Genomic DNA, 26,983 nt, shown 5'->3' with positions numbered 1-26,983 from the left:
CTAAGAGGGAAGTTTATAGCAATACAATCCTACCTCAAGAAACAAGAAACATCTCAAATAAACAACCTAAACTTACACCTAAAGCAATTAGAAAAAGAAGAACAAAAAAAGTCAAAGTTAGCAGAAGAAATCATAAAGATCAGATCAGAAATGAATGAAAAAGAAATGAAGGAAACAATAGCAAAGATCAATAAAACTAAAAGCTGGTTCTTTGAGAAGATAAACAAAATTGATAAACCATTAGCCAGACTCATCAAGAAAAAAAGGGAGAAGACTCAAATCAATAGAATTAGAAATGAAAAAGGAGAAGTTACAACTGACACTGCAGAAATACAAAGGATCTACAAACAATAAATGCTGGAGAGAGTGTTGAGAAAAGGGAACCCTCTTGCACTGTTGGTGGGAATGTAAATTGATACAGCCACTATGGAGAACACTATGGAGGTTCCTTAAAAAACTAAAAATAGAATTACCATATGATCCAGCAATCCCAATACTGGGCATATACCCTGAGAAAACCATAATTCAGAAAGAGTCATATACCACAATATTCATTGCAGCTCTATTTACAATAGCCAGGACATGGAAGCAACCTAAGTGTCCATCATTGGATGAATGGATAAAGAACATGTGGCACATATATACAATGGAATATTACTCAGCCATAAAAAGAAATGAAATTGAGTTATTTGTAGTGAGGTGGATGGATCTAGAGTCTGTCATAGAGAGTGGAGTAAGTCAGAAAGAGAAAAACAAATACCGTATGCTAACACATATATATGGAATCTAAAAAAAAAAATGGTTCTGAAGAACCTAGGGGCAGGACAGGAATAAAGATGCAGACGTAGAGAATGGACTTGAGGACACGGGGAGGGGCTTTGTGACCACCTAGAGGGGTGGGATAGGGAGGGTGAGAGGGAGACACAAGAGGGAGGGGATATGGGGATATATGTATACGTATAGCTGATTCACTTTTTGATACAGCAGAAACTAACACACCATTGTAGTGCAATTATACTCCAATAAAAATGTTAAAATATATATATATCCATAAAAAAAAAATGAGAGAGAAGAAGAGGAGTCAGATCTAAAAGACAGAGGTAGCTCTAATGGGAAAGAGGGGAGCAAAGTCAGAAGCCTGGAGAAGACAGAGAAACCAGAGAGATTCTAGGTGGAAACACGTTACAGAGTTCAGGCCTTCCTTAGAGGCGGAACGGTGTCTTCATTAGAGCGCGGATTTCACACGGTGCGCCAGCATGCACCGGGGCGGCCAGACCAGAGCCTGGCGCTACAGGCAGCTGTGTCAGGCTGCGAGTGATCCTTAAATGTGTCGTCGTATTCTTTAGACGCTAGTTACCAGAGCAGTCAAATATAAAGTGCTTCCGTACCACAGAGTGCCTGAAAAGCATTCCTTCCTATATCACTAATTCCAAGTTCCACAGTTCAGTGGTTATAAGAAACTGGAATTTGCATTAATAGACTTTCTGGGGTCTAACTAAAAGCGCTTATAACTTAAAGTTCTCTATTATTTAAGTCCTATTTTTGTCTCTCCAAGAGAAGAGAAGGGACTGGCTGGATCAGCCTCAATGACACAGTAAAGCATGGTCACTCCTTCTCAAAGAGTGTCTGGCATAAGAGTAGGATGAACTTTCCTTTTCTAGCAAACTCTAAGCAAAGGCCATTTCCAACTATCACGCCTCTTTACTTCTGAGACTCAGTACACTTTTGTTGAAGAACTAAAATCTATTACAGAATTTGTGTATGTGTGTATTATTTATTTCAGACCTAATATCAATCTAAATAAATTTTAAATTAAAAAATGAAAGAAAGAAAAATGCCTCCAAGGCAATGCCTTAGATGAAGCCTTGGCCCACCTCAGTACCTTGATAGGAGTTCTTTCACCTCAAATACTGGGAACTTCACCTAGAAGTTCACCTTTACAATTTATGGAGGAAAGCTTCCCAATACAAAGACAGGAGGGGTCGTCTGAAGAAAGAAGACTCTGAAAACTGGTATAATCTCAGAGTTGGGGAGACCAACCCTGAGGAGAAAACCACCCTCCCCTCCCCCACTCTAGCACATCTTCCTCTGCAACAGCCCGGGGGGTTGGTCAGCCTCAAGCTGACACAGCCAGTGACAAAGACCCACTGTCCTCTGCAGCAGCCCGGTCTATTTATATGCAGATGTCATTGTTACCAACTTATTCCTTCTAATGCTTATTGAATGTTCTCTCTCCTCAGAAACCTCTCTCTCTGTAACTTCTCCCCGTCAATTCCAGCGAGGTCTTCTCCAGTCCCTCTTCCGCTTGAGAGCAAAATTCAAGTTACAGAAACTTGGAACAACGAAACTGCAGAACTTCTAGTGTGACCTCTGACCTCTCCCACTACATGTGCTACCGAGCCTTCGAAATGTACTTTTCTCTCTAAATCTACCTCCACTGGCACCAGGCTAAGAGCCGAAATGGTCAGGATGAGGGTACAGGGTAGGGGGTAGGAGGGATTTAGCCAGTTCCGAATGGACTTGGAGAATTTAAGGGACAGCAAGAAAGCAACTGCGGCTATAGAGCCACATGAGCTCTATACACAGAAAACGGCAGGAGAAAAGGCCGCAGGGAGAACGTGCAGGGCCCGGTAGAACGGGGTGAGAAGCTGATCCTGAGCGTAATGGGTAGACACTGCAGGGTTCTGAAGAGGGGAAGGACGGGAACTGCTTAACATTAAAACTCAAACAAAGGAAACAAAACAAAACCCACTTTCGCTGCGGTACGGAGCACGGACTAGAGATAAGGAAGGCCGGTGAGGAGACTATTACCGTCACCTAGGTAACTTACAATGGTGATTACACGTTACATTCTGTAATTATACTAGAGTAGCAGTGAGGGCAATAGCAGCAAACGGATGTATTTTGAAAGGAAGACATCAAAGACCCCCGATAGACTGGATGTGGGTTAAGAAGCAGAGAGACAAGTCAAAGACGACTTCTAGGTTTTAGCCCGAGCAGCTGAGTGGACCACTGGGTACGCTGGAGGAGGGTACAGGGGGCTTGTCTGGGGAAGAGGGTCCGGGCGTCCCGCTGCACACTGCGCTTCTGAATAGAGACGCTGGATAGGCAGACGGACAGGAGCCTGGAGCTCATGGGAGAGATCAAGGCAAAGAAATAAAGTGGGGGGACACATGGTATTTAAAGTGTGGGATGCATGAGATCGCATAGAGAATAAGCAGCCAAGGCAGCCAAGGACTGAGCCCTGACGAACACCAACCGTCCGAGACCACGAAGAAGAGGAGACCGAGAAGGAGAGCTTGTAATCTTGTGTGCGTTTTATGCTTTCACGTATAAGAAGGACTGGAGACTTAGAGCCACAGAAAGACATGGCTAGAACTGACGGGGAAAAGCTTCAGAGAGAGCGGTTTCTGCCCGCTGTGACAAGCACTATGACGTGTAAGTTGGCAACATTCTCATTCTTCCTCAAAAAGCAACTGGGAGTATTTTATATCTACAAAAACTACAAGATCCACAGCCAGCCATCAAAATCTTCCTCAAAGACCACCTTTCAAAGTCCCGTGCAACTGCCTCCTGGCCAGCTGACTGAGTCTGGAGAGCTCCATTTCACATGCCAGCTGCTTAATGACCCCAGCCCTGGCCTCTGGCGTGGGTCCTGGCCTCTGCATCCAAGTTCTCACCCCCACTAACAACTTTCAGTGCCCAGCGCTGACCAGGAGGCACACTGAGATCATGCTCCCCGGAGCTGCCAAGAGCTCTTGGCGTCTGAGCAACGAAGTACACAAAGAGTGACTGTTCGGCGATTCATCAGGTGACAGAGAACAACTGACACGCTTGGGAACCAGAGGATGAGCCCGTGCGAGGCTGGAACGGGCAGCAGGAGCCTCCCCTCCAGGCCCAGCACCCCGGGGGGATCTGCTCTAGGTCACCCCGTGTGAGCAGACATCCTTTTACCCAGAAGAGCTGCTGTAATCTGAAGTTTACCGTGTGTCTGCAGACTCAGGAGTCCCTGGAAGCTGGTAACGTCAGGAACTAGAGGGTAGGTGTTGCACAGCGTGGCGGTCGGCTCTTTCTGCCCCGTGCCTTCAGGGTGGCCCTGGAGACATCTGTCCCCCTCCGGCCTCATCTACGACGGGAGTTCCACACTAGCTCATAGGTGTTTGTGAAGATTAAATGAGATCGCTGTAAATAAAGTGCCTGGTACATAGAAAGCGCTCCGTGCCTATTAGCTACCCCCATTTATACTTTAGGTGACCGTAAAGTGACAGCCACCCAGCTGAGTGGTAAAGCATGTCTCCAGAAACAACACTTGCAAGGCTCTTCGAGCACAGAAGAAGAATAAAAAGCTTTTTTGCTTGATTTTGTGTGGACTATAATTTGATCAATGGAATTTCAACTTGTCCTGAAAAAAATGCTCCTCCCTTTTTCTAAACTTTCCTACCAAGGTTGACACAACTATGCTACATCACTAAGAAGTAAAGATACCAATCTCATGCCAACAGAATTTACAACACCAATTCTGAACAAATGTCATCGAGCGAAACAAAACTCTCCAAGCCTGACAGCTATCCTGCAAAAGTCATTCAGGCCTGGGTCTGCTGTTTTAAATGTCTAAATCCTTTAAGTAGAATAGACTTCTATTTCCCTTTATGAAATTTAAGTTTAACTAAAATCACTAAAGTTGGCAGCAGCAGCAGGAGACCATTTATAAGGCCAGTAGGGCTATTTTACTTTTATTAATGACAAGTTATGTAATAGTTCAGCAAACTACAGAGCTCCCTTCTTATAGTCTTTTAATTAATATTTATAGAAATTTAAGAGTTATACTGCCAGAGTTCATTTTGGAAACTGAGAATTTCAATTATCTGACAGCAATCAATTATTTCAGCTCAACTACAGAAATGGCTCTTTAACGATAGGTCAGCTGAGTCCAGCACCTGACCTAGAAGCTCAAGTAGGTGTAACTGAACAAAACCACCCTAAAAGGGTCTCAACTCCAAACCACTGAGTCACATCACTGGCCTTTTTGCCTCTAACAGTACGTCAAAGAAAAGAAAAGAAAAAGAAAAAAGCAGTACGCTGGGAACCATGGAAAGGGCCTGCTTATGTTAACAGAAAGAGCTGTACTAAACCACCAAAGAACACACAAGTACCTTAAAGGAATCAAAGAGCAAGTCTGTAACCGAGCTCAAGGAGATGTTCGTGGACACAAGGCCAATGTCAAGAAAATGAAATCCCACGCCTCCCATGAACTGAAAAATGAAACCTATCGTCACATATTTCCCTGCATCTCTAATGCACGGAATCTGGGTTTTTCTAAAGGTAATTAATTATTTTGATTTTTCAAACTATTATACAGAAAAGCTACTTCTAAACTACAATTTTCAAATAAATCTCGATTTTTTTTGGCTTTCAAGAAAAATTTTTATTTTAGAATCATTTTAGATTTACAGAAGAGTTGCAAAGATATTACAGAGTTCCTGTATTCCTTTCACCAAATTCCACCTAAAGTTAACATTTTACACTGCCATGGTACATTTGTCAATACTGAGAAACTGACATTGGTACATTTACTATTAACTAAGCTATAGACTTTATTTGGATTTCACCTGTTTTTTCACTGATGTCTTTTTTCAGTTCTAAGATACAATCCAGGACACCACTTTGCATTTAACGATTTTTTTTAGGGCTTTAAGTTTTGAAATATGCCTAACTTGTTTCTCTTATTGACAATGTTCTCTGTATAATTATCATACAAAATAAACCTAAGACTCCCTGGAAAATATGATTTATTGGATACCAGAGAGTGTTACATTACATTCGTGTAAACACGGTACTTCTACCATTTTTACTGAGGAGAAAAAGAAGTAAATCACTGAAGTAAGATATATTCCATTGCCTACTTTGTCAGGAACCTATGAGATCAAATCATTTAATGTTTCAGAAATATCTCTTCAAAAAATGCTTGTCACTTACCTATCTCCCAAGGCTCCAGTAAAGAGTCATAAGATGTATGGTAAATCCTTTTAATTTAATCCTGTAACAGAATATAAAGTATTATCATAATCATATTCAGATAACCATTTTTATCAAATATATGTTAACAACTGTATTCCTTTCATTCCCAAATTTTTAAAATTATTGTATGATATTTTTATTAAGATAACAAAAGAACTAATTTAAGGAAGAACAATACCATAAATTTATTGTCTTAAAAAATGTTTAAAAATGAAGGCATGCAAAATTTAATACAAGCTTTAAGATAAACAGAAAATGTTCTAGAAAGAAGGAAGTGCCACAATGAATAAAACTGACTAATAAGAATGTTTCACATTCTTTTCCATGTGCATAATGCTGTGGAAATTACTAAGTAGTCACAAACAAGTGAATCACATTGAGGGCACAGCCTTCATGAGGGGAAAGCAGTAATCAGGAATTTGGGGTTAGGAGATTTTTGAAAAGACACGTGTCTGGTAAAGCGACCAGACTCTCAACTGTCTCAGTTGAGACTGAGACAGTCTCAACTTCGGTCCATTGTCACAGTGTCCCCCCCCCCCCAATTTATTATTTGTGCTGGATTCTCCACTTTATAGCGATTTTTTTTAACGAGAGTGTTATAATAAGCCGGAACATTTACTTCCAGGCTCTGCCCGGATCTTGTTGAGTGCTGTGAGATACATGCGCAGTGAATCCAACTGTCAATTTAACCTGTGGTTAAATGAGAAAGACTCCTCTCTGGATGGTCTGTAACTGACACCTCTTTCTCAAAGTCAGCACCCAAACCATGGGCAGAAAAAGGAAGTGCACTTGGACAGGAGAGGCCGAGGGACAGCTAAATCCAGTAGTCTTGGGTGGAGGTGGAAAAAATAGTCAGTGCTGCTGCCCCAACTATGATTAACTCGAAGATACCAATTTAAGAAAAGCAGACGAAGAAGATGTTTTATATATTATTCTATAAAGCATGACTTTTCATTTAGATCAAATGACTAGTCTTTACTCTTGCTCAGTTCTGATTACAAAGTATCTTGTTTACATAGTCAAAATTAAGTGACAGCTGTTATTTTGTTGGCTCTATTAGCAGAAGAAATTTACACTTAAGTGATGCCAGCTTTCTGTCAGTGTCAAGAGATACATTAAATAGAAATCAGTTAATTCCAATAATGAGTTGATAGTTTTCATCCAATTCATGCAATCAAAGTAAAGCTTTTGGAAGTTCATTCTGTACTATGTGATATGCCTGACATTGCTGTAGCTGCCATTTAAACTCAGTTAGGAAGTTCAACAACAAAGATGCAATTATGGTCAGTTTTCATTAACCGCAGCAATGAAGTCCTGTAATGTCACCATGAACACTGAATTAGCAAATACCAAAGCACTGCTCTTAAAGGAGAAACAGAGTTAGGTTCCTGGGAGCCTCTGGCTACAACTTCTCCTTCAACTGGTCAAACATAACCTTGCATTATGTGTCTTTCTGTATAAAGACACTATATTTAATATATACGACGGATTCATTAAGATTGAACCCACAGTCCATCGCACCAACTCATGCCTGAATAAAGCTTACTTAAGACATGTACTTCCTCTGTAAAATACAACGCGTCACGACCTTCCTGCACTCAGGAACAATATACAATATACTATGCCTGGGAGTCACTGTAAACAGTGAAATCACCAACAAGAAGCACAAAAATACAAAGAAAAGTGGCACCACAACAAGGATACTTGCTTAGAGTTTGAAAGCTGGAAGAAGAAAGCCTTGCTTTACCGCAGCTGGGAACAAGTGTGTTGAGCAGTCCAAATTTTCTGTTCCCCTGCAAATGGCCCTAAATGACTACAAAAGGACCAACAATACTGATTTGGGGGTTACAAATAAATTTTGTGAGTAGGAAGAATTCGCAAAATGGAATCTATAAATAATGAGGATAGACTATATTTGATTGTACAGAGATAACACAAATACAAACTTTGGTCAAGCACAGAATCACAGTAAAAAACAATGGTCTTACTAATTTTTAAAAGTACGGAACAGAAATAAACTTGGACATGGTTGTGATTCACATATAATTCACAACTGTACCATGTGAATGGCAAAATATGACCAAAGTAGAAGCAAACACATCCCACAATTACATCCACCAAAGATGTGACAGTCTAGCAATCACAACTGACAAATATTTAAACACACACACACACACACACACACTGTCACTTGTGTGACAAAGATAATGTTGAATAAAACAAATACTCCAACATGGCAGTATCTGTTTTCTCCTGTTGCTACATATCTTAGAAATCTTTGAGGCTTTTAAGACTCACTTAGTAAAATCATCAATAGCATTGAAATTTTTTCAGCTGAACACTCTAAATCTTGGCTTCATTTTGTTCAGTCAGTTGGAAATCTTTAATTCAGATTTAATTTATACAGAGAAACGGTTTTCTTTACTTAGATAAGTTTATACTTTGTACCAGGATGAAATGGACTTCCAAATGCTTATAATCTAGCAGGATCTAAATTTGGTAAAATGGGGGACTTCCCTGGCGGTCCAGTGGTTAAGACTCTGTGCTTCCACTGCAGGGGGCGCAGGTTCGATCCCTGGTCAGGCAACTAAGATCCCGCATGCCGTGCAGTGCAGCCAAAAATAAATGAATAAAAGTTTTAAAAAATTTTTTAAAAAATTTGGTAGAATGTTCAGAAGACTTCTAAATAAATACAACTTATCTGACAAGCTTTCTCTTGTAAAAATGTCATTGAATAAAGGTATTCTAATTAGAGTAAAAAGACAGTACCTATGAAAATATATGGGCTGGAATATTTTCCTGTTAAACTACTAAAAAAAAAAATCAAAAGTTAAAATGACCTCAATTTAGTAGAATTTGCTTTGAACTTACCAGGTACATTAGTATCTACACAGATATTATATTCTCAAATTTAAAGATTATGATTTACAGCGATTAGTAACTATTGAAAAGAATCAGGTTTCAAGTTTAGTAATCATAAAATGAAACTTTGAAGACTATAATTTTACAAAACAATTAAAAACAATACAACTGTGTTTCAAAACTACATTCCTTTCAGAAACATACAGAGACCCAGTACTACAGACAAATTATGACTAAGAAACTAAATAATGTATATGGGCTTCTACTGAGAATTCTATTTATGGTCTTTTTAAAGTTGAAAAAAATCAGTATGAAATAATTTTGTTGTGATGTTTGTCGTGATGTTTTGGGTTTTTTTTTTTTTAATATTAACACAGAAATATGTTAACATTTTTCAGAAATAAACTTATTTTAAAATGCAATAAAAATAAATCTGTTAGTCAACAAATAAAATTATACAATTTTATTATTTTTCAGCAATTCTTATTCTCAAAAGAATCTCAGTTTGGGCAATAAATTAAATGGTTAACCTAACCTTGGTGGTTAATTTTATGTGTCAACTTGGCTAGACTATGGTGCCCAGCTGTTTGGTCTAACACTAGTCTATGTGTCTCTGTGACGGTCCTGTGGATCTGATTAACATTTACAATCAGTTGACTTTAAAGCAGATGACTCTCCATAATGTGGTGGGCCTCAACCAATCAGTTGAAGGCCTTAAGAGCAAAGACTGAACTTTCCCAAGAAAGAAGCAATTCTGCCTCAAGACTGCAACACAGAAACCTGCCTGAGTTTCCAGTCTGCTGGGCTGCCCTGCAAATTTTGGACTCAAGACTACATCATCAACGTTTACCTAAAATTTCTGCCTGCTGGCCTACTCTACAAATTTCACACTTGCCAGCTCCCACAATCATGTGAACCAGTTCCTTAACATAAAAACTAACTCTCTCTCCCTATCCATCTATCTAGCTAGTATATCCTGTTCTTCTATCTGTCTATCTATCCATCCATCTATCTATAGTGCATCCACAAAAGCTGTGATAGCATACGTAGATATATCTCCTGCTAGTTGTATTTCTCTGCACAACCTAATACACTAGGTAAGAGAGATTAGGAAGTATCAAGCATCTCCACCCAATGGAAGCTGCTCCCTGATAAGAGCAGAAAATGAAACAGTTTTATTTTAGGAAGCATGCAATTACATCATTAACAGTGCCTTTAAAGAAGAATAAAAACCCAGATTTTGGGGCCATGCCTTCCTATACCAGAATGACACCACGTAACCCAACAACCCAGCTTTTAGAGAACAAGGCTGTGTCTCTTCCTCCTTTCTAGCAGGAAGTCTGAGAAAGAGAAGGTGCTCTAAAATGTTGCTAAGCCAACATTTCATTTTGCTAAACAAACAATGTCTCAGAAGACACTGCCAGTCCTAAACGCTGTAAAGACGGTGAGAGTGTAAGCAAAAGTATGCTTTTTAATGTTTTCAGTAGTATTACTGTTGCCATTCTGAGACTACTGCCTGTGTAATATGGGATAAAAATAAATGAATAATTATGGGATTTTCTAATTCTATAATCACTTGTATCTTTGAAAAACCAGGATTCTTGGCACAGAGAAAAGGAGATGTAGAAGGAAGATTCAAATACACTGTAGTCTAGAGTTTTAATTGGAAGCATCAATATGACCTTGTGAGGTATTTTATTTTATCTTAAATATGTGCATATATTTCTTAACTCTGATGACAGAAAAGGCCTACAAACAAAGGCCAATCCAGCATCATTGAGCATCCCTTAGAGACCAGAGCTTCTTAGAGAAATGGCTAATTCTGGGACTCAGGAGCCAATCTCAAAAGGCTCCCACTGGCCAAAGATGGAATAATTTGAGCTTCATTAATGATAATAACTGAAATGGATTAAAACCCATCAAATGTTTAATTCTGAGAGTTCATAATTTTTTAAATAATTGGTCACCTTCAAGAGATGACAGAGAACCAATTAATCATCTTAAAAACCATTAAATAAAAGAAAAAGTTCAAGAATTTATCCTGCCTTTCCTTTATGAACTGTATGACTGGGTAATACCTAAACTATTTCAACTATGATAGCACTCTTCAAGCCACATGCATGTCTAATGGTAAAGAGTAAAATTCTAACTGGCTAGGAGGGTATAAGCACAGCCTTTAACCAATGAGTGGCTTATCTGACCAAGGGGTAACCCTTGGGTAGTAAAGATAAAAGAAAAAAACAAGAAAATAAATTTTGAGTAGAGACATCCAATGTTGTCCACTCAGGGAAATAGCTTTCACACAGTCAGTTCATCCAAGTCATTAAAAATATATATAAATAACCAAGCAAACAGTATTAACCCCTATTCCCAAGGGACTCTACATTCCCAAGCAACTCTACACAGAGTTGCTACATGTTATTTAAAATGCCCGGTTTTAGGGCTTCCCTGGTGGCACAGTGGTTGAGAGTCCGCCTGCCGATGCAGGGGACACGGGTTCGTGCCCCGGTCCAGGAAGATCCCACATGCCACGGAGCGTCTGGGCCTGTGAGCCATGGCCGCTGAGCCTGCGCATCCGGAGCCTGTGCTCCGCAACGGGAGAGGCCACAACAGTGAGAGGCCTGCGTACCACACACACACACACACACACACACACACACACACACACACACACACAAATAAATAAATAAAATAAAATGCCTGGTTTTCAACAAATATTGCAAAATGTGCAAAGAAGCAGCAAACCCATTCTCAGGAAAAAAAGGCAGGCAATACAAACTGATTCTAAAGGAGCCCAGATGTTAGACTTAACAGATACAGACTTCAAATCAGCTATTACAAATAAGTTCACAGAACTAAAGGAAACCATGTATAAAGAGTTAGAGAAAAGTATGATGACAATGTTTCAGCAAATAGAGAATATCAATAAAGATAAGGAAATTACAGAAAAAAAGCATCAAACAGAAATTTTGGAATTGTACAATAACTGAAAAAGTACAATAACTGAAATGGAAAATTCACTATAGGAGCCCAACAGTAGACATGAACTGGAAGAAGAAAGAATCAGAGTGCTTGAAGATAAATTGATAGAGATTATATACAATTTGAAGAATGGGGAGAAAAAAAAATGAAGAAACATGAACAGAGCACCACAGAAAAAGAGAAAGGCACAGAACAAAGATTTAAATAATGGCTGAAATCTTCCCAAATTGATGAAAAACATTAGTAATCTACACATCTAAGAAGTTCAACAAACTCCAAACCAGATAAATATAAAGAGATCCACACCCAGACAAAATATAATCAAAATGTTGAGAAACAAAGAAAAAAATCTTGAAATCAGCAAGAGAAAAATGACTCATCACATACAAGGAACCCCAATGAGACTGACAGCTGACTTCTCATCAGAAGCAGAGGAAACTAGGAGGTAGTAGGACTGAATATTCAAAATGCTGAAGATAAAAAACTGTGAATTAAGAATCTTACATCCAGCAAAACTATCTTTCAACCACGAAGGTGGAACCAAGACATTCCCAGAAAAACAAAAACTGAGAGAATTTGTTGCTAGAAGATCTGCTTTATAAGAAATATGGAAAAGAGTTCTTCAGGTTGAAAGCAAATGACACCAAACAGTAGTTTGAATGCACTCAAAAAAACAGACTGCCAATAATTATGTGCATAATTACAAAAGAGACTACAATTGCATATTTCTCCCCCTTCTCTTAACTGATTTAAAGAGCAACTCAATGAAACAGTATGCATACAAGTGTATCACTGGGCTAATAACATGTAAAATTTTATATATTTGATGACAGTAACACAGAGGAAGCAGATGAGAGCAAACCTGCCTTATGCTGGAGTAGGGAAATAACACCAGATGGTAACTCAGACCCACAGAATACGTGAGGTGGATGAAAAGTAGAAAAGTTACTGTAACTAACTCCATAAATATGCACCTGCTCTCCTTTCTTCTCTCAGCTTCTTTAAAAGACTTACATAAAGGAAAAACTATAATAATATATTGTTGGGTTTCTACAATATATAGATGTAATATGGATAACAGTAGTAGCAAAAAAAAAAAAAGGAGAGAGAAATAGAGCTATACAGGAGAGCAGTTTCTTAATTTTGCTGAAAGTAGGTAAAAATCAGAAGTAGATTCTCTTAAGCTAAGAGCTATACTGTAAGCCCTAGAGCAAACACTAAGAAACTAATTCAAAATGTATAATTTAAAAATTATTAAAGGAGTTAAGATACTACACTGGAAGAGATTCACTTACTTCAAAAGAGGACAGTAAAAAAAAAAAGAACAAAAGAAGGCATAAGACCTATGGGAAACAAAAAGCAAAATGGCAGGTGTAAATCCAACCATGTCAATAATATTAAATGTGAATAGACTAAACAATCCAATCAAAAGGTGGAGATTATCAGATTGTATTTTAAAAAACCCAACTATATACTGTCTACAGGAGACAGTAGGTTCAATGATACAAATAGGTTGAAAGTAAAAGGAGAGAAAGTGACACACTATGAAACAGCAACTATAAGAAAATCAGCCAAAATAGGCGGTAAAGCTACAAGAACAACAAAGGAAGAAGAATTGAAAGAATAAATAAAGAATTCAAAAATGATAATAGACTTCTTATCCCCTTTCAATACTAGATGGAACAACCAGGAAAAAAAACAACAGAGAAATAGAAGATTGGAATAAAAGTGTAAGCCAACTAGACCTGCCAGACATCTATACAACACTCCACCCAACAACACAAGGCCGTCTTCTCAAGTGCACATGAAACATTCTCTGAAAGAGACCATATTCTAAGCCACAAACAACCCTCAAGAATTTAAAGTGATTAAAATCATGTGACTAAAATCCATTCCACAATGGAACGCAATCAGAAATTAGTAACAGAAGGAAATTTTGGAAATTCACAAATACATGGAAATAAAACAATACAATGGTAAGTAGCCAATGAAACAAAGAAGAACTCATAAAGGAAATTAGAAAATACCTTGAGATGAATGAAAACTAAAATATAACATACCAAAACCTATGGGATGTAGCTAAAGGAAGCAGTGCTTAGAGGAAAATTTATAGTTGTAAGTGCCTATATTATAAAAGAAGAAAGATCTCAAATCAATAACCTAAACTTCTATCTTAAGAACCAAGGAAAAAGAGCAATCTAAACCTAAGCAAGCAGCAAGAAAGAAATAAAGATTAAAATGCAAACAAATGAAATAAAGAATAGAGAAACACGAAAGACTATCAATGAAAACAAAAATTGTTTCTTTGAAAAGATCCCCGAAATTGACAACCCTTTAGTTATAGTGACCAAGGAAAAAATGAGGGAACACAAAAATTACAAATGAATAAAAGGACATTACTATTGATTATACAGAAATAAAAAGTATTATAAAGGAATACTATGAACAACTGTACAACAACAAAGTGGATAACTTGGAGGAAAAGAACAAATTCCTAGAAAAACACAAACTACTAAAACTGAAGAAAAAACAGAATCTCTAAAAAGGCTTATAGCAAGAGATTGAATTGGTGACTAAAAACACTTCCAACAGATATAAGTGCAGACTCAAAGGACTTCACTGGTAAATTCGAGCAAACATTTAAATGAGAATTAATACCAATCTTTGACAAACTCTTCCCCAAAAAAGAAAGAAAAAAAAAAAAGGAGATAATACTTCTATGGTGCCAGGGGCCAGTAATACTCTGATACCAAAGCTAGACAAAGACATCATGAGATATCTACAGACCAATATTCTTTATAGCTATTGATGCAAAAATCTTCCACAAAATATTAGCAAACCAAATTAATAAAATAAAAAATAAAAGCCACATGATCATAGCAATTGAGAAAAGGCATTTTCCTAAATCCAACAGTCTCGTCATAAAACTCATTCAACAAACCAAGAATAGAAAGGAACTTCCTAAACCAGACAAAGGGTATCCACACACAAAAAAAATCACAGCTAATATTATACTTAATAGTGAAAGACTGAATGGATCACTCTTAAAATTAGGTACAAGAAAACAATGTTCTATTTCTTACCATTTCTACTCAACATTTCACTGCAGGTGTAACTAACCATTGTAATTAGGTAAGAAAAAAAACCAAGCAAACAAAATCAGCATCCAGAAAGGAATAAGTATAACTATCTCTATTCATAGATGATATGAATTTGTAGCAAATCCTAAGGAACCAACTAAAAAAAAAAAACTATTAAACACAAATAACCAGGTTCAACAAGGTTGCAGGGTATAAGATTAACATACAAATTCAATCTATTTCTATACAACAGCAATGACCAACCCAAACATAAAAGAATGAAATTAAGAAAAGAGCTGTATTTACAATCACATCAAAAAGAATAAAATACTCAGCAATATATTCAATATTAAACAAAAACAGTACAGGACTCACTCACTGGAAACTACAAAATGCTGGAAAAAATTAAAGACAAAACATGCTACATTCATGGGTTGTTAAGACTTAATATCGTTAGGATATCAATACTCCCCTTATTGGTCTACATATTTAGCACAATTACTATTATGATCCAAGCTGCCTTTTCTGCAGAAATTTAAAAACATCCTAAAACTCATTTGGATATGCAAGGAACCCCGAATAGCCAAACAATCTTTAAAAAGGAGAACAGAACTGGAAGATTCACATATCCCAATTTCAAAACTTACTATAGATTTGCAGTGATCAACACATTATGGTACTGACATAAAGACAAACATGTAAAACAATGGAAGTGAATTAAGAGTTCAGAAACAAACTCTTACATGTATAATCAATTTTGACAGAGTGCCACCCAAAACAATTTAACTGACAAAGTACAGTCTTTTCAACAAATGGTACAGGGACAACTGAAAGTCCAAATGCAGAAAAAAATAAAGTTGGACGTTTTCTTACATAAAAATTAACTAAAAATGGATCAGAGACTTCAATGTAAGTGCTAAAACTATAAAACTCTTAGAAGAAAACAGCAGTAAATCTTTATGGTCTTGGATTAGGCAATGGTTTGTTAAATATGATACCAAAAGTACAAGTGACAAAAAAGATAAAACAGATAAATTGGGATCCATCTAAATTAAAATATTTTGTACTGCAAATGATACTATAAAGAAAGTGGAGAAAAAAACACAGAATGGGAGTAAATAATTGTAAATCATGTATCTGAAAAGGGACTGGTATCAGTTATAAAGAACTTTTGTATAAGTCTTTAATAAAAAGGTAAACAATTATATAATCAAAACTATAATTATTTTATAACTATAATTTAAAATTTTTTAATGAGCAAAGGATTTGAATAGACATTTCTCCAAAGAACATTTACAAATGGCTAATAAACAAATTAAGAAGATGCTCAACGTCACTTGCCACTGGTGAAATGCAGATGAAAACCATAATACAGGGACTTCCCTGGTGGCGCAGTGGTTAAGAATCCACCTGCCAATGCAGAGGACACAGGTTCAAGCCCTGGTCTGGGAAGATCCCACATGCAGTGCAGCAACTAAGGCCATGCGCCACAACAACTGAGCCTGCACTCAAGAGCCTGCGTGCTACAACCACTGAGCCCTAGTGCCTAGAGCCCGTGCTCCACAACAAGAGAAGCCACCACAATGAGAAGCCCGCGCACCACAATGAGGAGTAGCCCCCGCTCGCGGCTACTAGAGAAAGCCCGCGTGCAGCAACGAAGACCCAACGCTGCCATAAATAAATAAATAAATAAATAATTTTTTAAAAAAATTAAAAATTAAAAAAAGGAAAACCATAATACATTTACAGTCAATTAGATACTCAATGAGATACTACTCTGTACCCTTTAAGATGGATACAATGAAAAAGAGATAATAAAAAATATTGATGAAGATATAGAGAAACTGGAACCCTCTGCATTGCTGTTGGTTATGCAAAATGATGTAGCCTCTGTTTTTTACAGTTCGGCAGTTCCTCAAAAGGTTAAACCATAGAGTACCACTTGACCCGGCAATTCCCACTACTAAGTATATGTTCAAGGGAAATGAAAGCATACATCCACACAAAAACTTGTACGTAAATGCTCACAGCAGCATTATTCGTAACAGCCAATAAGTGCGAACAACCCAAGTGTCCGTCAGCTGATCGATGGATAAACAAAATGTGGCATATCCGTACAACTGGATAGCCTTCAGCAACAAAAAGGAATAAAATACTAATATATACTATGCCGTGGGTGAACCTCAAAAGTGTTACACTAAGTGAAAGAAGTCAGACACCACAGACCACATGTTGTGTGACTTGATTTACAGGGAAAATCAGAATAAGCATGCTATAGAGACAGAAAATAGACTAATGGTTGCCAGGGCTGGGGTGACTGGGAGGACGGGGATGAGGAATGATTGCTAAGGGGTACATGTTTTTTTCTGGTGTGACAAACATGTTCCGAAACCTAGACTGTGGTGATGGTTGTACGACTCTGAGAAGACACTAAAACCACTGGATTGTATACTTTAAATGGATTAATTTTACAGCACGGAAATTGTATCTGAATAAAAATGTTTTTATTCTGGTTAAAACCAAACTATAGTGTTGAAGGAAACAAACTGGATCCATAAATTATAAAAAAAAAAATGCAAGTGATTACTATGAAGATTTGGGATGATGCTTACTTATGAGAGAAGAGAGGGTTGTGATTGACACGGGACACAAGGAAGAATTTCAAGAGTGACTCATGAAGTTCTAATTCTTGACCTGGGTGTTACTGGCATTGTAATAATTCATTAAATCATATATCTGATTTGGGTGATTTTCATACCTCTGTTTTATTTTATAATAAAAACACTTTTTAAGGGACATTTTTGGATTTTTTTAAAAACAGGTATTTGAGATTATATGCTAATCATCTGACTAAACTGTCAATATAATAATGAAATATCCTATATTTGCACTGTCCCATACAGTTACTGAGCACTTGAAATGTGGCCAGCACGACTGAGGAACTGAATTTTTAATTGATTTTAATTCTAACGAATTTAAATTCAAATTTAAATAACCACACGTGGCTGGTGGTTGTCACATGGACAATGCAGGCTTGGAACATAAAAATACTGTAAAATTTTTGGCAGATATGTATTTTTCAAGAACAATGGATGAGTAAGCTAACCTTTAAAATTTTTAAATAAAATTTACATATCGCAAAGATGGCAGCTTTGCGACAACCGTAATTTGTTTTTAAGTTTGTATAAACTTCCCAAAGAACAACCAAATAAACAAGTATGTCTATATCTATATATAGATATAAATATAGATATAGACATAGGGATATATGGTATACGTTATATATGGTATAACGTTGGAATCGGATGTTCATATCTCCAAATTTCATCCAAATTATCAAGGAAATGAAAATGGCCTCCTAGTCTGAATATCACTGAAGTGATTTCTACAATACATCACCAACTCCCATCCCTGCCCTGTCACAGACTCCAAGAAATACCAGTTCCTCCAGAATCTTGAACAAATCCAACTAGACGTAAAGCCTACAGTGTTTTTGTCACCCTCCAATTTGTTCCCCAGATTGGGTCCTCAGTTCTCCAGACTGGGTTTTATGACTAGTTTCTATCACTAAAAATGGTCCTTAACATTCAATCACTCAACAAACAACGACGAATTATGTTAGGAACTATATTAAGAAACAGATGAAAAGTACAGTCTTTGTCCTGAAAGAAATTATAGTCTAGAGGAGGATAAGCACCAAATAAACCTCCAGAATTGAACAGTGTGTTTAAGAGCTAAATGAGTACAATTTACATACCTCCATGGCTGTACAGAAAAGCAGCATCTAACTCCCCGGGACAGAAAAGGGACCAGGGAAGCAGGATGATAGTAGAGGCATCCCTGAGCTAAGTCCTGGAAGATAAGCAGTGAAGGGAGAAAGAGAAGTGTTTCAGGCAGAGAGAAAACATGGAAAAGCTCAAAAGCTCAAGATAACTCAGAATCATGGCAAGTTCAGGTACTAACGCCCAGGAAAAGTAGAGAAGTGAGAGAAGCAAACACTAGCCAGGCAGGCAGAGAGCCAAGTCTGAAGCCCTCTGCTTGCATGGGAGGGAGTCTGGATTTTATCTGGAAGGTGTAGGAGGCCAAAGAATTTTGAGCTCAGGAATAATGTGATTAGACCTGCATTTTAAAAAAAATAATCACTCTGCAACAGTATGAAGTATAAATAGGAGAAAGTCTGAGCTTGGAGACAGGACAAGCACTTTTAAAGAGCATTAAAGCAATATGGGTGAAAAGATATGGCTGAAACTAAAGCAGAGACAATAAGGATGGAGATGAACTGAGGCACTGGAGGGATAACTGGAGTATGGAACATAAATCGACTGTATATGGGGGTAAGGAAGAATAAAGAATCACGCGGAGTTCCAGGTTTCTTGCGTGAGAAAAAGGACACTGCCACTTATCAATTAAAAAAAACAAAAAACTACAAGAGGAACAAGTGCAGGTTTGAGAGTAATTTTGAGTTCTGAAACTCAGAAAAGTGGTAGTCAAGTCAATACTATCAAATGTCCCCAGAGAGGTTAAGTAAGCTCAGCTCTACAAGCCCTGGCTCAGACTTACTGACTTAGAAGCTCTGGGGATGGAACCCAGGGGTCTGTATTTTAATCACCCTCCAAATGATTCTGGTGCACGCGCTCAACCTGGAGAAGCACTGGTCTTGCAGGACACGAGCGGTAATACGGGCGAAGGCCCAGGCAATTGGGTGGGCCCGGGTGACGACAGAGGGGAGGTTTACTATTAGGAGCGGCAGGATCCAGGTTCCAGGAGATTCACGGAATAAACTGGAGGAAGAGAAATGGAGACAGCACGCGTAGACCCTCCTTTCAATAAGCTTGAAGAGAAAGAGGAGACAGACTAAAAATAAAGATGAGAAAAAACAATGAACAGAATAAAGTCCTCCAAGCACAAAAAAGGATTCAGAGCCCAGGCAGAGGCTCGATACCAGAATCCTAACTTTGTTCTTCTCTGGGAGGAGGGCTGGAGGGCCATGAATCTTGAGTAGCCAAAGCCAGTCACCGGACTTCTCTATCCCTTGCCACTGACTGGTTTAGAAATGGGATACATCATGTAAATTTGGCTAGTGAAGTCGAGTCTTCTGGGAGGCTTCTTCTTTTTCTCTCTGAAAAATGATGCTACGGCTTGAATATTTGTGCCCCCCAAAAACTCTATGTTAAAGCCCTACTCCCCGATGTGATGGCATCTGGAGGCGAGGTCTTTGAAGGAGGCCATTAGGGTTAGATCAGGTTAGGAGCATGGAGCCCCCAAATGGGATTGGTGTCCTTATAATATAGGAGACTAGAGCTCTCTCTCTCCGCCATGCGAGGAAAACAGGAAAAAGATAGCTGTCTGCAAGCTCATGAAGAATCAAATCTTCAGGCACCTTGATCTTGGACTCCCCAGACTCCAGAAGTGTGAGAAATAAAATGTCTGTTGCTGAAGCCACTCAGTATATATGGCATTTTGTTATAGCAGCCCGAACCAAGACAAGAGACACCTCTTCTTACAGTCTCAGGTGCTTTGATATGAGGATGTCAATCTTGGAGCTAAAGCTGCCTGCCATCTTGAGACCAGGAAGGGACAAGCTTGAGGACAAAAGCTAACTCATCATGATAGCAGAACAGAAAGACAGAAAGATCCCAAGAGCCTAATGACAGCAGTTAGCTGCTACACGAACCAACTATAAAACCATCTTTCTTCCAGATTTCTAGTTATATGAGATCATTAAATTTACTATTTAAGTTGTTCACAGTTGAGTCTTCAGTTGTTTGTCAGCTGAAATCATTCTAACACACACAGAAAGAAAGATTTTCAGGACATGGGTGTGGATGAAATTAACTTGGCCTACTGGAGACCTGGGAATTTGAAGGAGTTTCAGCCTGAAGTTCCACTTATTAAACAACATGAAGCTCATGCAGTTCTATTTTATAAAGGCACTGGCCTTAACAGTTCTTTTCTGCTTAAAAAAAAAAATCTAGTATTTCTAATGATAACAACAGCCAGTAATGAAGATGATGGTGATGATGGTGATGATGGTGATGGTGGTGCTAAGCAAGCTAAGCTCATGGTTATTCAAGTGCTTTTGAAAGGTAGGTATTTTATCCGAGTACTGTTCACCTTCAGCATTCCATCTGACTTCAGTAGTGAAACCATACCAATCTCGCTTACTTTGTTTACAATTTTCATGTCAGCTTCATTTTCCATACTTTCATAGTACACAGCACTACATCACAATACAGTTTATGGCATCATCCTTAACTTTAAAGAACAAACACTCTGAAAACAAAACAACTTGTAAAAAGATTTCTGTTTTTATTTCCACATATTTTCTAAATCCGTCCCTCCCTCTGGGGGGTGATTCCTTTGATTCCTATCAGAGGGTGGAAAATCAACACTGTAGCCACACAGACAAACACCAGAGAAAGCATGATTGGAGCACAAATAACGAAACGCACTAGAGCTGTATGCCTGTCCAAGCAGTCCCCAAATGGTGCAAAAAAATTCTTTTGGAAGTTAAACTGTACGTTTTCGAAGCCCCCAAACATTTTCCTACAGAAACAATGTGACTGTGAGTTATTCCATTACGAGCCCGGTCCATAAAGGCCTTATGAAACCATGTGCATAGGATTATTGTTTGAACAACCCCCAGGCAGAATAATACTTTTTTCCTTTGGAAAGTACATCGCTTTCTCCCTCCACCTCCACCGGGTCCCAGGGGAAAGGGCCTCATCGTGGACTCTGGTCCCTTCTGCGGCCTCATCCCTCACAACCCTGCCTCCCCACACTCTGTGGTCCAGCCATCCCGCCCTCCTCCAACCTGCAGGGCCTTCTCCCCTCCAGTCGTCGCCGCCACGCCCTTGCCGTCCTCCTCGCGGTCACCTCCGCTCGGACTTCCGGCCTCGGTTTAAGTGCTGCTTCCACAGGAAAGCTGTCCCTGTCCCCACACTGAGCCGTGGGCCCTGCCACACGTCCGCACCACAGTACGCATCACACGGCCCGGAACCCACTTTGCCAGCCTCCCCCATAATCTCTGCCGTCTTGGGGATACATTCTGTTCGTTATCTTAAGCCCAGAGATCAGAAGAGTAGCTGGCTTTTGAAGATGTTTAATACGTATTTCTTTGTACGCGTGAACTTTCATGAGAGAAGGTACTCCAATGCTTTTTAAACTTGATCTATGGCATACTTAACCTGATCTATGGTCATTACCAAGGACTCAAGGGGTTTTCCAAAGAAGACTTCACTTCTGAATTTATACCTGCAGCTTGTTCATAAGCAGGAGGCTCACCTTTCCAATTCCCTCCACACTGCTGGTTTATAAAGTCACTTGAATGGAACATTAAAATTCTCACAAGCAGGAATAAGCATATTTTCTAATAATACCTTTATCTCTTTCTTGCAGGTAATGTCATTCATTCTGTGGCTTTTACTTACTTTAACTGGTGAAGGGCTGATTCCCAAATTTGTATCTCTAGGCCTGATTTTCTCTTGAGTTGAAGATCCAAGTGTCCAGCTGTCTCTAATTTTCAACGTGAATGTCCCACAAGGACTTCACCCCGTCTCCCAGGTCCTCCCCAGCCTTACTTCTCTCCTGTGTCTCCCATTTCTGATACAGACATCATCATCTAGGCACTGGAGCCTGACACTCAAGTTATCTCAGCCATGCTACTTAAAGACTGGTCCATGGACCAACAGTGCCCTACCCCAGGCCTGCTGAATCAGGACCAGGCGATCCATATGCACACTAAAATTTAAGACGCATCGATCTCCAACTCCTCGTCTCCCCACCCCTACACATCAACTCTGTCACTGAGTCTACACAGGGAACTGTCCCCGATATGCCCCTTCCCATCACCGCCTTGATGTAAGCCCCGCCTCGTGTTTGGAACACTGCAGTGGCCTCTTACTCCATCTCATTCCTCTAACCGCTGGCTCCAGGCAGAATTTCCGAAGAGACGTTCAGCCGTACAGCTATGAAGTCTCAGAGAGACCATGTTGTTGAACAGCTTCTGTGCGCCAGGCTCTGAGGCACAGGCGCCCACCCCTAACTCCAGGAACCCCCCGGACAGGTGGCAGGGGTTGACTCATACACCCAAGACCACAGTATGGTGCCGAGTCAACTCAGAGAGTGGCTCGGCAGCCGCGCCGGGCCGGGTGGGATGCCCTGCTCCTATACGGTTGCTGCTCTCGAGAGAAGCCAGAGCCCACGAGGAAGAGGTGAAAGACGCAATATGGACGAGGCAGAAGAGTCATATGTCATGCTGAGACAAAGGCAGTGGCTGGGGGTAGCTACAGCACAAGAAACAGAAAACAGAAAATGGCCCCAATCCCTTAGAACCTCGCTGGAACTGGGAACTATCTTAATTTCCGGTACTTCTGAGAGAACAGAAGGGGGAACCCAAGGCTGATTTAAAATGCACTTCTTTGATTACCCACCTTTATCGCTAATTGTATTCCTTACCTGCTAAAATTCTCTATCCACCTGTGTCCTATATCCTGGCAGTTGTTTCCTCATTAAGTTTGAGAGAACTCCTCCGGTATTACAGACATTCACCCTCAGTCACACTTGATATGAGCATTTCCCCCAGTCTGTTATGTTATTTTTCCATTGTGAACAAGTCTTCAATTTTATATATTCAAACTGATGATCTTTTCTTTGGTGAGTTTTTCATTGCTCCAAATTCTGAGTTATCAAACTTTCACAAATCTGATGAGCAGTACATTCTATTTTCTACTACTTTGTCTAAAATGCGATTGTAAAAATACCTCGCTCTGGATACCAGCTAGACCTGATGAAGACATGATGTGCATAAACATTCACACATAGCCACCAGCCTTCCTCTTCCGATCCTACTCCCACCCCTTTGCTAATCAAATTCCCTCGCACTACAAGGCTGGGAAGGCAGCAGCTGGGACAGGTGTCCTGTGCACTATCTTTAGAGACGGCCCTGAGACACCCACACCCTCTACAGAAGAGTTAAGAATGAATATTTTAAGGTACATATTGGGGACAGAAAACATTTAAGGGATGCTAATTTTAAAGTACTGGTGGCAATATTCACTGCTATACTTTCTAAGCCCCTAAAACTAGAAATCAAACATCTAGGTTTTCTTTAAGGGTCTGCCATGCCATAGCCGTCTGACTTCATGTTATGGAAGACAATTTTCAAATTGAAAAATGGGCTTAAGGAGCCTGCTACACTGCTGGTGGGAATGTAAACTGGTGCAGCCATGACGGAGAACAGTATGGAGGTTCCTTAAAAAACTAAAACTAGAGCGACCAAACGATCCTGCAAGCCCACTCCTGGGCACATATCTGGAGAAAACTATAATTTGAAAAGATGCATGCACCCCACTGTTCACTGTAGAACTATTGACGATAGCCAGGACACGGAAGCAACCTAAATGTCCATCGACAGATGAATGGATAAAGAAGATGTAGTACGTATATACAATGGAACAATACTCCGCCATAAAATAGAAGAAATCATGCCATTTGCAGCAACATGGATGGACCTAGAGATTGTCATACTGAGTGAAGTAAGTCAGACAAAGACAAATATCATATATTGCTTATATGTGGAATCTAAAAAAAAAAGATGCAAACGAACTTATTTACAAAACAGAAATGGACCCTCAGACATAGAAAACAAATGTACGGTTACGGGGGGGGCGGGGAGAAGGGGTAAATCAGGAGTCTGGGGTTAACATACATACACTACTCTGTATAAAACAGATAACCAACCAATAAGGTCCTACTGTATAGCACAGGGAACTCTACTCAATATTTTGTAATAACCTATAAGGGAAAAGAATCTGAAAAAGAATAGATATATAGGGACTTCCCTGGCGGTCCAGTGGTTAAGACCTCGCCTTCCAATGCAGGGGGTGCAGGTTCGATCCCTGGTCAGAGAGCTAAGATCTCACACGCCCCACGGCCGAAAAACCAAAACAGAAGCAATACTGTAACAAACTCAATAAAGACTTTAAAAAGGGTCCATATCAAAAAAAAAATCTTAAAAAAGGATATATATACGTTATACATATGTATATATAATATATATATAACTGAATCACTGTGCTATACATGTGAAACTAACACAACACTGTAAATCAACTATACTCCCATTCTTTAAAAAAGGGAAGCATTCATGAAAATAAGTTACCAAATTAAACAAATACAAGGGGCTTAGTCTGTGGTGGTTTGCAGCCGAGCGTGCCTGACCCCCGCGGGAATGTGGAGCTTAGAGGGCAGGGGCGCGGTTTAGGCGTCACGGTGAGGGAGCACACACGCCGCTCTCAGTGAGGGGCCAGAGATCCTCAATGCTCCACAACGTGCACGGCCGCCCTGGGTGACAACAGCCTCCCCACCCCAAATGCCGACCGCCACCCCACTTCGGCTGAGAGCCTTACAGCCCGAACGACCTGCTCCCAAGGTCTGGTGAGGACACGCCCCCTGCCCTCCGCTGGTTCTACGTGCCCTGGCACAGGCACTTGTTTCAGAGTGGGAGGGCCAGCCCAGGAGAAGGCTGTGAGGTGGGCCTGGCGGTACTGGACGCCCTGCTTACCCTCTCCCCATGCGGTCTCTCATTTCACCACCCAACCTGGCCTGCATTCGTTCAAGGAACGTCCCCACAAGGTCCTGGCTTTGGCTCCTCTCTTCTCACTCTGGTCCACCAAATCCTGCTGCCTTCAAGATCTTGGAAAATACTCGATAAACGAATCACACAAAGATGTTAACCCCATGATGACACCACGCATTCCTCTTCTCAGGGATGCCTATATTTAAGGCGTAAACCAAAGATACCGTTCCTTACCGCCTCCTCTACCACTGCCCTGGTACAAGCTCCTCCCACCTTCTCACCTGGATCACCGCCGTGTATTTTTAACTAGTCTTCCTGCTTCAACCGTCCGACTTACAGTCTGTTCTCAACAAAGACCTGACCTAAATGAGAGCCTATCATTTCTTAGCCCCAAACTCTCTGACAGCTCCCTAGTTCACTCAGAATAAAAGCCGAAGTACCTCCAGTGCCCTGCAAGGTCACGCATGATCTGAAATGAGGAAAGCTGGAGGGCAGTAAATCGGGAGAAAGAAGAAGAGTCCACTTTGGGTCTGTTAAATTTGTTAGGAGACAGACGGAGCTGCCAAAAGGTGTTATCCTTAGACCCTCAGACCTTAGATCCTTAGACCTCAGACCTTAGATCCTTAGACCTTAGACCTTAGATCCTTAGACCTCAGACCTTAGATCCTTAGACCTTAGACCTTAGATCCTTAGACCTCAGACCTTAGATCCTTAGACCCTCAGACCTTAGATCCTTAGACCCTCAGACCTTAGATCCTTAGACCCTCAGAAGGGAGCTTCAGGCTTGATAAGTGGGTCTCCACTGGGGGTGATTTTGCCCCCCAGGAGATACTCAGCAATGAGTGGTGACACTTCCGGTTGTCACACTTACTAGCATCTAGTGGGTAGAGGCCAGAGACGCTGCTGAACATCCTGCAAAAATGCACAAGACAGCCCTGCAACAAACTGTCATCCAGCCCCAAGTGTCACCAGTGCCGAGGCTGAGAGAGCGTGGCCGAGAGACGTAAGCACGGGAGACTTACTCAAACAGATCATATTTAAAATCAGAAGGGTGAGGGGAGAAAAAGAGGACCACACCTTGAGGAGCTCCTCACTGAGCAGCCAGGCAGAAGCGGAGGAGCCAACACAGAAGACTGAAAAGGACCAGCCAGACGGCAAAAAGGAGAGCCAGGAAAGGGGGGTGTGACAAAGGCCAAGTGCAGAGGGTTCCCGAAAGCAAGCAATGGGCAACTGTGGTCAGTCGCGCGGAGAACTGCTGAGATGCCAGGTAACACGGGAGGGGTGAGAGGGCTGAAAGCCGGGAGGTGGGGTGCTGTGGGGAGTGAGATTAAAGGCACCCGGGGAGGCTACTGGCAATTCTGAGGCTGCAGAGTGTGCGTCCCATTAACAACGTGAAACCAACACGCAGGTAGTTGGGCTCAGCCAGTCCTGAGCGTTTGCCAGGCAGGAGATCAAAGGGGTG

General features: G+C 40.1%; 1 protein-coding gene across 45 annotated transcripts in view; it reads right to left on the bottom strand.

Moving 5' to 3' along the window:
- ZNF438 (zinc finger protein 438) overlaps positions 1 to 26,983 on the bottom strand; it is a 221,383-nt gene that overhangs the window by 163,346 nt on the left and 31,054 nt on the right. For 29 of the 45 annotated variants that reach the window (XR_010839942.1, XR_010839962.1, XR_010839958.1 and 26 more), the window contains one exon: positions 5,977 to 6,037. The exons of 15 other annotated variants lie outside the window; for them this stretch is intronic. The gene's annotated coding sequence lies outside the window, so the exon portion shown is untranslated. Of the gene's footprint in view, positions 1 to 3,984; positions 4,127 to 5,976; positions 6,038 to 26,983 lie in introns of all 45 variants that reach the window. One more of the 45 variants, XR_010839954.1, reaches the window with a different exon arrangement.

This window comes from Kogia breviceps, chromosome 3 (genome assembly GCF_026419965.1).
Source record: "Kogia breviceps isolate mKogBre1 chromosome 3, mKogBre1 haplotype 1, whole genome shotgun sequence".
NCBI lineage: Eukaryota > Metazoa > Chordata > Mammalia > Artiodactyla > Physeteridae > Kogia > Kogia breviceps.
This window is presented reverse-complemented; position numbering and strand designations above follow the sequence as displayed.